Below are 15,614 nucleotides of genomic sequence, written 5' to 3'. Positions count from 1 at the left end.
GCCCAGGCTGGGGCGCAGTGGTGTGATCTCAGCATACTGTAACCTGCACCTCCCAGGTTCAAGCAATTCTCTTGCCTCAGCCTCCCAAGTAGCTAGGACTACAGGTGTATGCCACCACATCTGGCTAATTTTTGTATTTTTAGTAGAGATGGGGTTTCACCATGTTGGCCAGACTGGTCTCAAACTCCTGACCTCAGGTGATCCACCTACCTTGCCCTCCCAAAGTGCTGGGATTATAGGCATGAGCCACCATGCCTTGCCATATTCTTCTTTAAATGTATGAAATTGTGCTTTAGAATTAGCAAGATGCTCTTACATATTACCGATTTATCAACCTTCTTAGGGTAATAAATATTCTTTTCTATTGCCCCTTTATCAGATAGCTCAGGCTAAATCTGTTGCGTTATCTAATAACCCCCAAATCTCAGTGTCTTCAACTTCAGTCAAGTTTTTTCTCGTTACATATCCATCATGGGTTAAATTATGCAACTCATTGTTCTCATTCTAGGAAACATGATGAACAACCCCTGTATGGGATATTTTCAGTCTCACAGTAGAGGAAAAAGCAAACAATAAAGGACATGATGGATCCAAAAACTTCTACTCATTAATGAGACACATCATTCCTGCTCACATTTAAAAACCTGACATCAATAAATAGATTGAAGCGTATGTCAAATATTTTAAAAGTTCATGAAAATGCATATTACGAAATATCTATGCAGAAATTTCAAAGTTTTTTTGCACTAAAATAAAGTCATACTAACTTGTTATAACATGTCTGAACAGGATCTAGTTTGAGGCACTAAGAAGGATAAAACATCAGTTTGAACAGTCTTTATCAGAGCAACATTAATTCTACTAAAATTTATACAAAACCTTCAATTAATGGTGAAGCTTGGATGAAAGAACGGTAAAATCATTTATGCTTTTCAAAAAGTTTATGGGGACAATGGCCTACAGATATTAGCAATTTACAAATGAACAGCTCATTTTAAACAGTAATCAGACAATGTTGAAGATGGAGCCCACAGCAGCATATTATCCACATCGGTTTGTGAGGAAAAATTAATCTTGTTCATGCCTGTATTAACCAGGATTCTCTGGAGGGAACTAATAGGATAGATGTAATTATGAAGGGGAGCTTATTAAGGAGTATTGACTCACATGATCACAAGGTGAAGTCCCACAATAGGCCAAAACTGCAAGCTGAGGAGCAAGGAAGACAGTTTGAGTACTAAAACCTCAAAATAGGGAAGCCAACAGTACAGGCTTCAGTCCATGGCCAAAGACCTTAGAGCCCCTAGCAAATCACTGGTGTAAGTCCAAGAGTTCAAAAGTTGAAGGACTGGGAGTTCTTCAACTTTTTTGAAGGCAGGAAGCATCAGCATGGGAGAAAGATGAAACCTGGAAAACTCAGCTAATCAAGTTCTTCCAATGTCTTCTGCCTGCTTTATTCTAGCTGCACTGGTAGCTGATTAGATGATGCCCACCCAGATTGAGGGTGGTTTTGCCTCTCCCAGTCCACTGACTCAAATGTTAATCTCCTTTGGTGACACTCTCACAGACATACCCAGGAACAATACTTTACATCCTTCAATCTGAACAAGTTGACACTCAATATTGACCATCGCAATGCCCTAATTGAAAAAGACCAATGATTAATAGCACCCACAATAGCCAACATCATAGACATCTTTATTGGTTCAGCTTACAAAATTCTGACTGAAAAATTAAAGTTGAGCAAATATTCTACTCAATGGGTGCCAAAGCCATGGCACCCAGGTCAGCTGCAGATATGAGCAGAACTTTCAATGGAGATTTTACACAAGAGGGATCAAAATCTTAAAGAATTTATTTGAAGAATTGTATCAGGAGATGAAACATGGCTTTACCAGTACATCTTGAAGGCAAAACAAAATTAAAACAATGGCTACCAAGAGATGGAAGTGGTCCAATTAAAGCAAAAGTGAAATGGTCAAGAGCAAAAGTAATGGCAACAATTTTGGGGGATGCTAAACACAATTGGCTTGTTGCCTTTGTGGAGGGCCAAAAACTGATAACATTTGCTTATTACAAGAGGGTTTTAAGAAAGTTAGCCAAAGTGTTAGCAGGAAAACACCCAGAAATTTTCAGCAGAGAGTTCTTCACCACTATGACAATGGTCCTGCTCATACGTCTCATTAAACAAAGGCAATTTTATTAGAATATAAGTAGGAAACCATTAGTCATCCACCTTTTTACATTCCTCACATGGCTCTTTCTGACTTCTTTTTGTTTCCTAACCTTAAACAAATCTTTAAAAGGCACACTTTTTTTTTTTTTAAGTTAGTAATGTAAAAAAGACTGCATTGACATAGCTAAATTCTGACTCCTCGGTTCTTTAGAGATGGATTGAATGGCTGGCATTATCACTTACAAAAGCGTCTTGAACTCAGAGGAGCTTATGTTGAGAAATAAAATGTATATTTTTATTTTTATCATTTAATTCCATTTTCTACAAACTTTTTGAGTTCTCGCTATAACCTTTCCACAGGAAAGGGCATAAGACATTTTGTGTAATAATATAATCTAATAGAAACTTAACCCTTCCCTCCTTTTCCATAAAAATAAGAGAACATTATGGGTTTAATAAGTACTAAAATATTACTCAGGATTTAAATTCGTGATATCTTTTCATTATATGACAGGTACATCCTCCATAAACGAGCTTTTTCAAGTGTCTGGCTGATGCATCAAGACACATAAAGCTGAGAATTGGCCTTTTGTCATTGTTTCAAAATACCATCTTTAGCTGACATTGATTATTATATTACCAAAATTTTTGCATAATGATAAAAATCTAATTGTAATGAGAATCTCTGAAGTTAGGAAAGAATTAACTTTATAAAGAAATAGAGAAAACTGCTGACATCTACTGGATAGAAAATTAAGAACAAAATCTATTCAACTTGTGAAAACTGATGCTCTGTATTGCCCTAAAAAGATTCTAGAACTATCTATTTATTTCATTTTGACCACCAAATATTTCGAAATCATTTTGTGACAGTATGGCAAGCAAATTATTTTCCTTTGATATCTTATTGAAAGTTTGACCATTCCCTCTGTTACTCTGTATTGCACTTTGACTCTGTACTGAGTGTTGTAATATGTGAGGGAAATGATACCAAACAACTTCCAATATTGAAGTCATTTATTGTATCAGAAACTGTGATCACAGTTTATGTGTGGTGTTTCACCTTGTTATATTGTCAGCAACTTTGAAGGCGCTGAGATTTTACTCTATTGGGAAGTTAACAGGTTAGCCTGCCACAGTTTCATGGATTCTGGTAAATTATATGAGCTTCCTGGTTCAGAAAATATAGTTAATTACAAATAATAATGGCAATAGCAAGGGTATTGGCAATTTTCACACTCTGTCTCCAATTCCTAATTTCCACAGGACTATTCAGCCAGAAAGCATTAGCACATGCTGTGGTCTGTAATACAGAAAGGAATTCTGTGCTTGGAACTATCATATTTCATGATGGGTAATAAGCATGCCAGCCCTTTGGTCTGGAAAGAGATGTTATCATCATTGTATTTGACAGAATGCATGTTTGCTATTTGCTCTGGAGGAAAACTCTATCTCTGTCTTCCAAGGCTATTCTCTATACAAAAATCTTTTAAAAGATAGTTCAGAATAAAGTACAGTAACTGCCTTCCTTATAAGACATGAAAATTATGAGCTAGCCCTGGTGAATTCTGTCGCAACAGTATCTGCTTCTTATTTTACTACTCTGTCTTGACTGCTGGTGAATTTTCCCATGAGTATGCTACTGTGTTGGCTAGTCTCATTGATTTAAATAAGGTAGGCTAGGACTAAATCCATAACTTTGTTTCCCATATTATTTAATTAAGACTTCGATCTCCAGAGCTACAAGTAGCAGGAGGAGGCCAATCTGCAGTATTGACCATTCTTCCCAGCTGGACCCAATTCAGCTAAATAAATTCCTTTAAGCCATCAGGGTCTACCTAAGAAATTGAAATAATTTTCTTTATAAATTTCTGCATCTCCCTTTCCACTTGGTCTAAAACTTTAATTGAGGTACAATAAGATGTATCAGTGAATACACAGATTCTGCTTAAATCCAAAAGGAGGAGGTCTGGGGCAATTCTGGCCTTTGAGTTATGGCTGATCTGAAAGCATTCTAGAGCTGAAGTGGTATGTTTATTCATTTCAACAAAGGTAAGGACAAATTTCTAGTTGGCTGCTTTCCATTGTAAAACTAAGTGCTCACAGGGTGTGCTAAAATAATGAGTCATTTATCTCACAGATCCCTCCAGGAATCTTCCCTGAGTAACTACGGGTGACCAAATTTTGAAGAGATTTCTATAGTCATATGAGAGCTACATGATGTACTTGTTTTCTTAAATTCTTGAAAGTCTTTTAAGGTCAAGTCAGTATGTTTTTAGGATGAAGTCAGTTTGTGCCTGCCTTACACATAAGAAGCAAATATACATAGAATCTTAGGAAATAAAGTATTAGTTACAATTTTTGGTGTCCTCAACGTGGCTCCTACATGGGTCAGGATCCACAGGTTGATAGGATTTCAGCATCACCTGTCTGGCCATTAGACCTTTGAGTGCTCAGTTCAGTTAAAATGATTGAGTCAAATGCTTGTTCTGGAGGACCTGCTTGCGGGCAGTCAGTCTGACCTCTCCCATTTATCTATGCCACTGGTTTGGCAGAATTAGTCTGCCTAAAGGGACTGAGCAAGGCCTACGTGAATGAGGGTGGGGAAGACCTCCAGATGTGTTGATGGCTGTTTCACATGAAAGATACAAAAGATATGTTTTTACTTATTTTCTCAGTAAGGTTACAGAAGATGTTGATCAAATTGTGTTCACAGATACCTGTAAGGTTTGGTAGACTGAGCAGTCAGCTGAAGTAAAGCTTCTCATATTATTTTGGTAGAGAAAATCAGGACCTTCTTTTTTCTGAAGGAAGTCTCCAGAGTTGATTCTGGAAAGCAAAGATGATTAACATACCTCTTTCTCCTCTTCCTTTCCATATCTGAAGTGTTTGTCTCCAAGGTGACAGGATGTTGTTCTCTGCCACCATAAAATAGATGTGCCTCATTCCAATGTAGTAACAGTAACATTTTTTAAAATAATTATCTCCTGCTCACAATTCAATTTCTCATCTAGACAGATCAGGTATGAGAGAAACAAGGTCACTTTTATAACATTTGTAGAAATCTATTATGTTCAATTTTGTAGAAGTGGGCCACTGCAGGAGGACTCAACGAACAATGTGGTCAACCAAGAGATCAGTTTCTTATGATCCAGGATCAGATCCATCAAACAAAAGAACCCAAGTTGCTAAACCAGAATTAAGTATTTTTAGGCTCCCTTTTGGACATCGAAGGGGCATACCTACCAAGATCACCTGTGGTTATTATTAGGGGAAAGTAAGATGCTTGATCCCTTGATCACTCAGGAATGATGAAGGATGAATCTTGAATTTTCAAAATAGGTTTAAATAACCTCTCACATCTTTGGTCCTAATTATCAACCTAAAAGCAGCTACAAGGAGATGACCCCTTCTGGGGGGGCAGCTGTACTCGGTGACCAAATTTCCTTGCTATTGTGTGTGAGCCAAAAGAACATGAAAAACACAGAGTCAGAAATGGTTTGAATCAATTTTTGAGAAGGCAGATGCAATGCATGCCCGATAATATTAGATGCCTGTAGATAAAAGGGTGTGTGGAAATTCTATCAAATACCTTGATAATCAACTCATTACTAAGTAACATGTATGATCAAAAGTGCTAATCAGGCTGAAAATGATCTGGAAGGCCAAATACACAGACAGTTTGAAGGGCCACAACTCTGGCCAAATACAGCTGATCTTTAAGGAACAAAAATACCCATACTGAGAGAAAGTGTAAAGAGTGATAAATCACTGCTGTTAGCCTGGAGGGGGTGCAAAGGTGCAATCTAGTCAGTCTGCAAGAGTGGGTGAGAAGGAACTCTGTACAAGGTGATCTTCCTTATCACAAGACAAATAGGTCAGCTTTTGGCATGTATCACAAGTTGCGCAAGTGTTAGTAATGGTAACATCAGCATCAGAAATACAGAGCCCTTTATTTTGTACCTTGCCCGTGATGGTAGATGTACTGCTTTTTCTGGTATGATCATGAATACAGACAGCAATAATGGCAAGCTGAGCAGTATAAGCTCAATCAGTCAGTCTCATCAGAGAATGGATTCTTACCATAGACTTCTGCACAAGTAACCAGGATGGCTCCATTAGCAACCATAATTTATTTTTGGTTTGTGGCCCCAAAGAGGGTTTACTTTAATATGCCAATCTGTAGCATAGGAAAGGAGAAACAGACTAATGAAAAAAGAGGCGCCAAATACAAAACATATACAAATCTTAGACTTAATGCATCTATATTAATATTAAAATGAGATATAGAATCCAATTAAAAGAAGTTATCAGGTTTGATAAAAAGCAAGACACAACTATTTACTTCTCACAAGTGATACATCTTAAATATAAAGTTAGTTTGTACTTGATGTTCTCATCAATAACTGGGACACTATCTTAGGTAGCTGAACTTGAGCCTTAATCTGCAAATATTTACCTGGAAAAGTGTATGGACTCAGGCAGGAAGTCATGCTAAAATTAATTATTATTGTTGTTTTTGTTATTAACAAAAGAGTAGAGTCCTAAGGCCTAACAACAAAAAATTTGAAAGACATTTTAAAGAAAAAAAACCCCTGGAATTAATGACAAATTGGATACAGGATAGAATGTAAGGGTGAAAAATGACTTTGGACTTAACTACAGTGGCATTTTCAAATTAACATTTTATTGAGCAACACTTTTTTGTTTATTCAGTGATTTTAGTGGTTGCCATAAAGGAAATAAATATAGTTATGTGTATTTGATTTCCTTCTTTTTAGTGGGCTCCCAGATGGGCAGAGAGCTCCCACCCAGAGCTTTCAATTGTCAGAAATGGCCAGAACCCAAGAAACTCAAGGGAGAAGTGAAATTAGGTTTCTACCAATCTTGTTCAGAAAGTTTTTTTTTTAATATTTCAGCTAAATTTCCCAAACCAGTACTATCCACATGCTCAGATGTCTTTTTCTCCTTCCTAATCTTCCTAATTCTTACATATGGTCTTATATGAAATAGAAAAGCTTATCTTGCTGAGGAGGTGAAATTCCAGATTCATAATTTAGTTATAATACAAAGAATCCGCAGTGTGTTTGCCATCTCAACTCAATATACAGAGATATGCACATTATTTATCAGAATCTGGAGCAAATTCCGTGAATATAAGCATGTTTATCTTTAGTATCCCGAACTTATGGGAAAAAAGTGATACCTAAAATCAAAGCTGTCTTGGTTTTTTTCATTAAATGAAAATGTTCATTCTAAAATCACTCTGTGAATCTGCCTGGAAGGTTGATTTTTTTTTTTTTTCAAGTCTCATGGGGATGTTTTCTGAACAAATTTTTCCTTTAATGTCAGTGGTGCCCTATGTTTAGATTAGCTTTATGAGCCCATAGTGGAATACAAAATAGCCTCAGGGGGAAAAATATCCCTGAAAAGGAGACATTAATAATCCAAATTAATCCCCACTGTCCTGAGGAGATAAGATATGAAGAATGAGGAGAAGGCTGCATATAGATTATACAAGAGACATCGAGTGCACAAAAGACTATTGTAGGAAGGAAGCTACCTACTATTCTTCATTTGAATGCAATTTTAGACATCGATGTAGTAATTTCCTAGAGTAAATACTGCAAGGTTGATTAGATTTACTGTATCTTCCAAAAGCACCTCCCTTAAGTCTCAAAACATAGATTGCATTATATAGCCAGTTGCGAGGGCAACAGATAAAGCAGTTCTACAATTTCCTTTGCTTTTCAATCCTGTTTGGGAGTCCTCAGCCAAAGCAAAGAGACTTCACATTAAATGGTAAATATAAAATATTTCAGAAGCAAATTTGCTTCCAGAAGTTTAAAAAGTACAGCCTTGAGTGAAATACACATTCCTTTGGAATAGTCATTGATTGTGTTTATTGGTTATTGTTTTTCACTTTGGTGATATATAAAAGAGGAGAATTAAGTCTCATTAGATCTATATTCAATTACATATTCTACTACATATTCATCAGGGCATGCAGCTGCTTATCTATCTAGTCCACTCTGGGCACCAGAATCTTGGCTCTAACTTTATAAGATGGTTTTCATTCATCCCATCACAAAACATGTAGGGCATTTTAATTTGGGAATACAGAGGAAGACAAAAGAAAGACAATAAAAATGATATAACATTTAATTTACACCCATATAACAAATTCTAAAGGAATTCAATACCTTTTGATATTTATTTGCAGCTCTGATTACTGTTGAGCTGATGATAATCTTTGAGCAATGTGATAAGGGGCTAGTGTTGATCTCTGGGTTCTCTGTTGGGGTGTGCTCTGATGTCTGCTTCTTTCTTTTGGTTCCAAAGTCTTATTTTGTTTCTTTCTTTGCTCCTGAGACAGCCTGTAGCAACCGTTTTCCACAGAAGCTGTATTTTACTCCCCTCACCTCTGCTCAATGCTAGCTTTCTGTTTTGTATATTATCAAAAATAGCTGTGAGATCCTGCAAGCTTTTACTCTCCACCCAAGGCCTGGGGCTGTGCTCTCTGTCACCTGCATTTGCTCTGTGAGATTTGTATTATCCTGGGTGCTGTTGAGCTAGGAAGGGCATTTCAAAACCTCTTTATGGAAAAAAATATTTTCTGCCCAGAGGCTTTATAGAAAATGTGCTGCAATCTGGCCTAAGCCAATGTAATGTGGCCATTTACAAGTATGAGATTCTTTTTGGTTGTCACTGGGCAGTGTCCAGTAGTTTAGAAATAGCTGAGAAATAGGTATTCTCTCATACAGTCTCACAACCAGAGAGCGGGTTATAATGAAAGCAAGTTCTGGACATCAACATCTATTAACAAGCATGCATAAAAGTCATCATAAAACATTTTCAGTAATCTTGAGGAGATTCTAGGCATCTGTCCACGTCTATGTTCCAACACCACCTCACATCATTAGAGACAGATGTGACGTCATTCTAGAGGCAGTATTCACCTGATATTATAGTTGGAGCACTTACCAAATAACTTTGCTAGATGGTTGTGAGAGTTAATTTAATAGGTCAACTTGACTGGGCAATGCAGTACAATGATATTTGATCAAACATTATTCTGGATGTTTCTGTGATGGTGGTTTTGGGTGTGTTTAATATTTACATCAATAGACTGAGTAAAGGAGATTGTATCCCTGAATGTAGGTGGACCTCATCCATTCAGCTGAAGGCCTGAATATAACAAAAGCTGACCTTCCCTTGAATAAGAGGTAAATCTTCCTACCTGACTGCTTTTGGACTGGAATATTGGTTGTCCTGTCTTGAGACTTGAACAGAAACATCAAAGCATCAGCTCTTCCTGGATCTCAAGCCTGCTGATTATAGATTTTGGGATTTGCCATCTCTGTAATTGTATGAGTCAATTCCTTAGGGCAACTCTCTCTCTTCCCCGCCCCCCTCTCTTTTTCTTTCTCTCAACACACACAAACACATATGCTATTGATTCTGTTTCTCTGGAGGAACATGACTAATACAGTGGTAAAATAAATACAGGTTTAATTTCAGAAGTCTAAGCCTGAAAGAGTGTTCTGTAAGATTGAGCCTATTGGGTTTGCTGATTCTAATTCTTATTCTCTATTCTTACAAAGGCGTTGGAGTTGGATATGTTGCCAGAAACAATAACTCTCCTCAGCAGTCATCTGAAACAGCACTCAGTTCAATGATGAAAAGCTACTTTCTCATCCAGTATGTTCATTTTTAAAGAATGATTCTGTTCGGAGATTAAGACAACTAACGCCTCTGACCTGCAGACTCACAGGGTTGTAGGCTGGTATATTCTCAGTCATGGAATTTGAAAAGTTCACTAACTGTTGCTAAGTTATAGATTTAGAGTAACACACACATGTATTGGCCTGAGGTATTTTAAAATCAAGTGCAGACAACAAAACAAAACAGGCTTCTTGTCCCAGGTACATGGACAGCAAAACGCTTCCTGCATACGCCAGTAGCTTTTCCTCAGCAGCTTTAGCCTGAGTCCTCCCTCTTTTATTCCATGTCCTGTATTATGGGGCTAGCCAACAAATATGGCATTTGATACTTTATACAAGACCAAATGTTCAGATTCAACCTAATATCAATACTTTTAGGAGCATTTAGTGACAGGTACCTTACTACGACACACTCTTATAGTCTTGTATTCAGAATCTGCAGCTCACAAGCTTTCCTGAAGACATACCATTTCATTGCCCAAGTATAAATGCATCTTGCAACTTTTCATTGAAGCAAATTTCATGGTTTCTGAGTTATTCGAATATGTAAACTTATAGACATGAAACAGATATTCACTTTATGTAATCCCAGCTTCTCAGTTGGATAGCTCTTTCCTTAGAATGTATGCATTTCCTAAATAATCTCCTTCATATTCATGCCTATTCTTTTGAGGAAGAAAAAATGCACTTTTCAGTCTTTGCATCATTTAAAAAATATTACAGAGCATGGGGCTTGTACTCATTGCTCCTGTGAAGACATGGCATACAAATGAGATCATCCAGGGGTCAAAAGCTCATCTCTTTTAGTAACAGGTTTTGTGTTTGAAATAGACATGGATGGTCACCTTCAGTGTGACGCCTGACCCCATCGAAACCCTTAGTGGGATTATCACTAACCACTCGCTAACTGTTCTGGTCTTCAGCTTGAAGGGTGGCAACCAATTTAAATTCCAAATAGGTGAAAAATATGTTTTAAGTGGCCGGGCATGATGGCCCATCTCTGTAATCCCAGCACTTTGGGAGGCCGAGACAGGCGGATCACAAGGTCAGGAGATCGAGACCATTCTGGCCAACATGGTGAAACTCCATCTCTACTAAAAAATACAAAAAATTTGCTGGACGTGGTGGCACATGCCTGTAGTCCCAGCTACTCTGGAGGCTAAGGCAGGAGAATCGCTTGACTCCGGGAGGCGGAGGTGGCAGCGAGCTGAGATTGCGCCACTGCACTCCAGCCTGGGCGACAGAGTGAGAATCTATCTCAAAAAAAAAAAAAAGTTTTGGGCCAAAAACTATATCTCAATAAGGCATCTCCCCTATCAATTTCGTACTCCACAAAGGACAGCAACAAATTAGGGGGACTTCCAAGTCTAATATGTGGGTGCTTTCAGGGAAACAGTGGGTTCCCTCCTCCTGCCTCACAAAGCCATGCTGGGCTCTCAAGAGACCTGCAGCTCCAGGCTGAGCTTTAAGAGTATAGTAAAAATATACTTCCTAATTAATCTCATAGCTTGTTATTTGGGCTATTTCACCCAGAATCAATCTGAAGTGAAACCATTCGCAACCTGGTGCCCAGGTTCAGTCAAACAATATTCAAATAATAGATTTTATAATTCCCTCATAATAGGCCAATTGGCTAAAAGCAATAGGCCAGTCAGATGCTTGACTGAATTACCCTGTTGTTTTTATATTTGATGGAACTTAGCAGCCTGCTTAGTTAAAAGAAACGACCCAAAAATAATAAACTAAACTGAATTCTTTGTAGTACGGTAGAATATGCTACTAAGTCTCTATGGCTTAATTGGGTAGATTGCTAAAGCACTTTCTAGATTTGATGAGGCAATCAGTGGGAGAGGAAGCATAGTGATTTTATTTAATTTTGCTCTTGCTTCTCTTTCTCCCCTCCAGAGTGATTTTGGAAGCCTCTGACAAATCTAGAGACCACCAAGGACTATGAAAGCCAGAGAGTTTTGTTTCTGCAAATTTTCATTTTGCCCAAATGGACCTGAATGCCTGTAGGGCACCGGAAGGAAAGAGCTGCAGCTTCAGACTGCTTTCAGGGTCTCAAGCCAAAAAGCATCTTACTACACGATTTCTGGACAGGAAAGAAGACAGCATGGTGGAAGCTCACGTGGGTAGCAGGGAAGAAGTCAGAGGCAGAATACAGAACACAATGGCCCTGGGAAGCTTAACATCACATCACCCGAGTCACCCCAAAAGAGATTGGGCTGAACCGGTCCAAACAGATAGAGCTCCTGCACTGGCAGGAACGAGCAGCAGGGTGAAGCGTCTGTTTAATAATCAGATCAGTAGCTGCCTGTGAACTGTGATAAGGAAACACAAATAGGACAGGGTTAAAGGAGAGAATAATGCACCGTGTCTTCAGCTGACAAGTTCTAATTGTCCTGTAGGACTGAGAAAGGATCAGCTTTATACTTTATAAGGAATACGCTTCTAAAAATATCAAGCAGAAACCTCAGGCCTTTCCAGCTGCTTAGAAATCTATGTGCCCTTTCATTTAAAGGAACTCTCAGCCTTGCAGTGTTAGGGGCTGGAATTAACAAGACCGAGGAGGAGGACCTGAACAAATGGGCATGTGACAGGCTAAATTTCCAGGTCAGCATTTAGGAAGCCATAGTTCAAACTTTATTTTATTTTATTTTATTTTAAGTAGCATGGCCATTATTAGGAGAGACTTCTGGAGTCATATAGCATAGGCTCTAATTCCAGCTCTGTCACCTGCTGTGTGACCCCGAGTAACTTACTTAACTTTTCTCTGCCCTTGTTGACTCAGGCCATTAAAGGAGGGTACTGGTGTTGTTGCACAGCATAAAACAGACACTGGGTATAAAAAGCTTACACCTGTGCTTGACACAGAGTGAGTGATCCACCCAAGTTCACTATGATTTTTCATGGCTCCTACATCCTGATATGTGCCTTTGCTGAATGAAAAGACTTTAGAATTTTGTGTTTCCTCTTGACAATGACAATTTGTATGATGATGTGGTCCCTTTTTGTGCTCCTTTTAAAATAAGGGATTGGGTGGTGATAACAGGGAGGAATGTGACAAAGAGACCTCCGGGAAATGCAGAACATGTGGAAGCTGACTTGGAGGAGAGTGACAGTCTGCCACACAGACAGGACTGGGGAGTATTGCTGTTTCTGTCTGCTTTTCTTTCCATATTTAACTGAATCAGTAAAATATTCTCAATGTCCACTCTTGCCATTTTCACAGCTTGCTTTTACCTACTTCAAGGTGTCACAACAGGATGACTTGGTAGTGCTAAGCTGTTTCCAGAAATATGCTGGAAAATAACTTTTGAAGTGAAGAAGCCAAGCAGCTCACGCTGCCCCTATTACAGGTATTGTGAGGAGTTAAAATATTTTGCTAAGTTAATGAAGTAACAGACTTCCATCTACAGTTTATATCACCTTGTCAGTTCAATTTACTTTCTTGCCCATTTTCCCTTCGAAATGCAAGGCTTTCAGAACCAAGTTTCTTTGGGTGAGGCACCAATTTTATGTTCATTTAGTTACTGTGTAGCATTTTTATGTCAGGAAAGCCACATTTGCTCTCATAAAATGATCCTAAGTTAATAAACCATAAATTATCTTTAAAACCTGGTAGAGGATTTTGAAGTTACAAACAAGTAATAAAATAATTTGCAGGCACTCTTATTTCCCCACCAGATTTACCTAAAGAAACTGCACTATGGCATGATCCATTTATTACACAAATCATTGTAAAGATGGTGAGTGGCTATTTCAATTTTCATTTACTTTACTTTCAAATTAGGAGAGACCTGAAGGTGGATATTACAGGAAAAATCTCCAATATCAAGATCACTAAAGAATTAGATGAATAATTTTAGTTAAACTCTTTCAAGGGTTTGCATCATGTCTAATTGAGGTGTAGAGAGAGAAAATTTTGCTTTAAATTTGGTATGGAATAAAATTTTTATTTTTATTTATATGTATTTTATTTTTGAGACAGAATCTCACTCAGTCACCCAAGCTGGAGTGCAGTGGCCCAATTTTGGCTTACGGCAACCTCCTCTTCCCAGCTTCAAGCAATTCACCTTCCTCAGCCTCTCAAGTAGCTGAAACTACAGGCATGCACTGCCACCCCCAGCTACTTTTTATATTTTTCGTAGAGACAGGGTTTCCCCATGTTGGCCAGGCTGGTCTTGAAGTCCTGACCTCAGGGGATCTGCCAGCCTCAGCCTCCCAAAGTGCTAGGATTACAGGAATAAGCCACCATGCCCAACTTAGAACAAAATTTTTAAATTCATACATATGAGCACACATTAGTATTTTATATCAGTAAGTGTCATATCATGCTATGAAAATCATTGGGATCAGTCATATAGCATAGGCTTCAATTCCAGCTCTGTCACCTGCTGCGTGACCCCATGTACCAAGATGGTTTTTAAAAAATTTTTTCTTTTTTGCCAATAATATGTGATTTTGCCATTTTGTAACAAGTGCTGACCAATATCACACACACACAAGGGCTATACACACACACACACAACAGCTATGTGATATACACAAGGGAGATATATATATATATATATATATCTTAGTCCTTAGTCATTGTGTTTATCTGTTAAACTGCTAAAATGCCTCTTTTTTGTATTTTGCAAGATTTCAGTAACTCAGGCATTTGGGATGTTGAGAGAAATAATAAATAATAGCTAATTTTTTAGCAGTTACAATATGTATTTTAAAATGCATTGAATAAAAATACAGATTAAAGAAAAAGGAAATGACAGATGGGGAAAAGATAAGATGAGGGGGGAAAAGCAAAGGGGAAAGCCAGAAAAGAAGGAAAGTAATGGGATGTTGATATTAGAGAAAGGAACAAAGAAAGAACAAGGAGACATGACCTTTCAATTACTTATGAGTAAGAGATAGAGAAACAGCTTTCCCAGGGAAGACCATCTTTGTTAGAGATCAGAGAAAAAGAAGAGAATGAAATTACTACTACTTCTCTCATGACTGAAGGGATAATGGGAAAATGAAATCTTGCCAACCTCCAACTAAAAGTTCAGGAAGCAGCCTTTAAAATAGTTTTGAAAAATCATCATCTCTTATAAACCACCCCCTAAAAGGAGATATTTTACCTCCTTTTTATTTATGTATTTATTTTTCCTTATAGCCATGTAACTGTTGCGGATCGAATTTGTCTGCCTGACTGCCTGTAAACATAAACAAATTGAGGGTTTAGAGTCCAATCACACATGACATATCCAAAGGCAGATAGTTGGAGGCACTGGTCCTGCTGCTGAAAAATATCTGAGTCCAGGATTCTGTGACTCTCTTGGCTTTACATTAATGGTCCTAATGGCTGCTCCATTACCAGCTTTCATACTCACAACAGATAGGAGTAAAGGAGATGGTGAAAAGTAAAAGGATATGAACCTGCTGAGTCCACCTCCTTTAAAGGAGCTTTTCAGAAAGCTCTGTCAGCTACCCTCTACTTGTATTTACTTGGCCATTGCAAAACTTGGTCTTTTCTTTTTTCTTTCATATATATATATATCATTGTACTTTAGGTTCTGCGGTATATGTGCAGGATTGTTGCATGGGTACATACATGGCAATGTGGTTTGCTGTCTCCATCCACCTGTCACCTATATCTGGCGTTTCTCCCCCTGTTATCCCTCCGCAACCTCCCTATCCCCCGCTGTCACTCCCCTTGTCCCCCCCAGCAG

The 15,614-nt window shown here is 38.2% G+C and overlaps 1 long non-coding RNA gene across 1 annotated transcript; it reads left to right on the top strand.

Moving 5' to 3' along the window:
* Nucleotides 1–1,206: 1,206 nt before the first annotated feature.
* LOC116556920 lies at nt 1,207–13,045 on the top strand. Its single transcript, XR_004271253.1, has 3 exons — nt 1,207–1,277; nt 8,680–8,689; nt 13,035–13,045. It is a non-coding gene; the product is annotated as an uncharacterized LOC116556920 (long non-coding RNA).
* The last annotated feature ends 2,569 nt before the right edge of the window (nt 13,046–15,614 follow it).

The sequence above is a fragment of the Sapajus apella genome, unplaced genomic scaffold (genome assembly GCF_009761245.1).
Source record: "Sapajus apella isolate SASKATOON/1434 unplaced genomic scaffold, GSC_monkey_1.0 scaffold18, whole genome shotgun sequence".
In the NCBI taxonomy this organism is placed as follows: Eukaryota; Metazoa; Chordata; class Mammalia; order Primates; family Cebidae; genus Sapajus; species Sapajus apella.
Note: the sequence above shows the minus strand (reverse complement) of the source record. Positions and strands in the feature narration are given on the sequence as shown.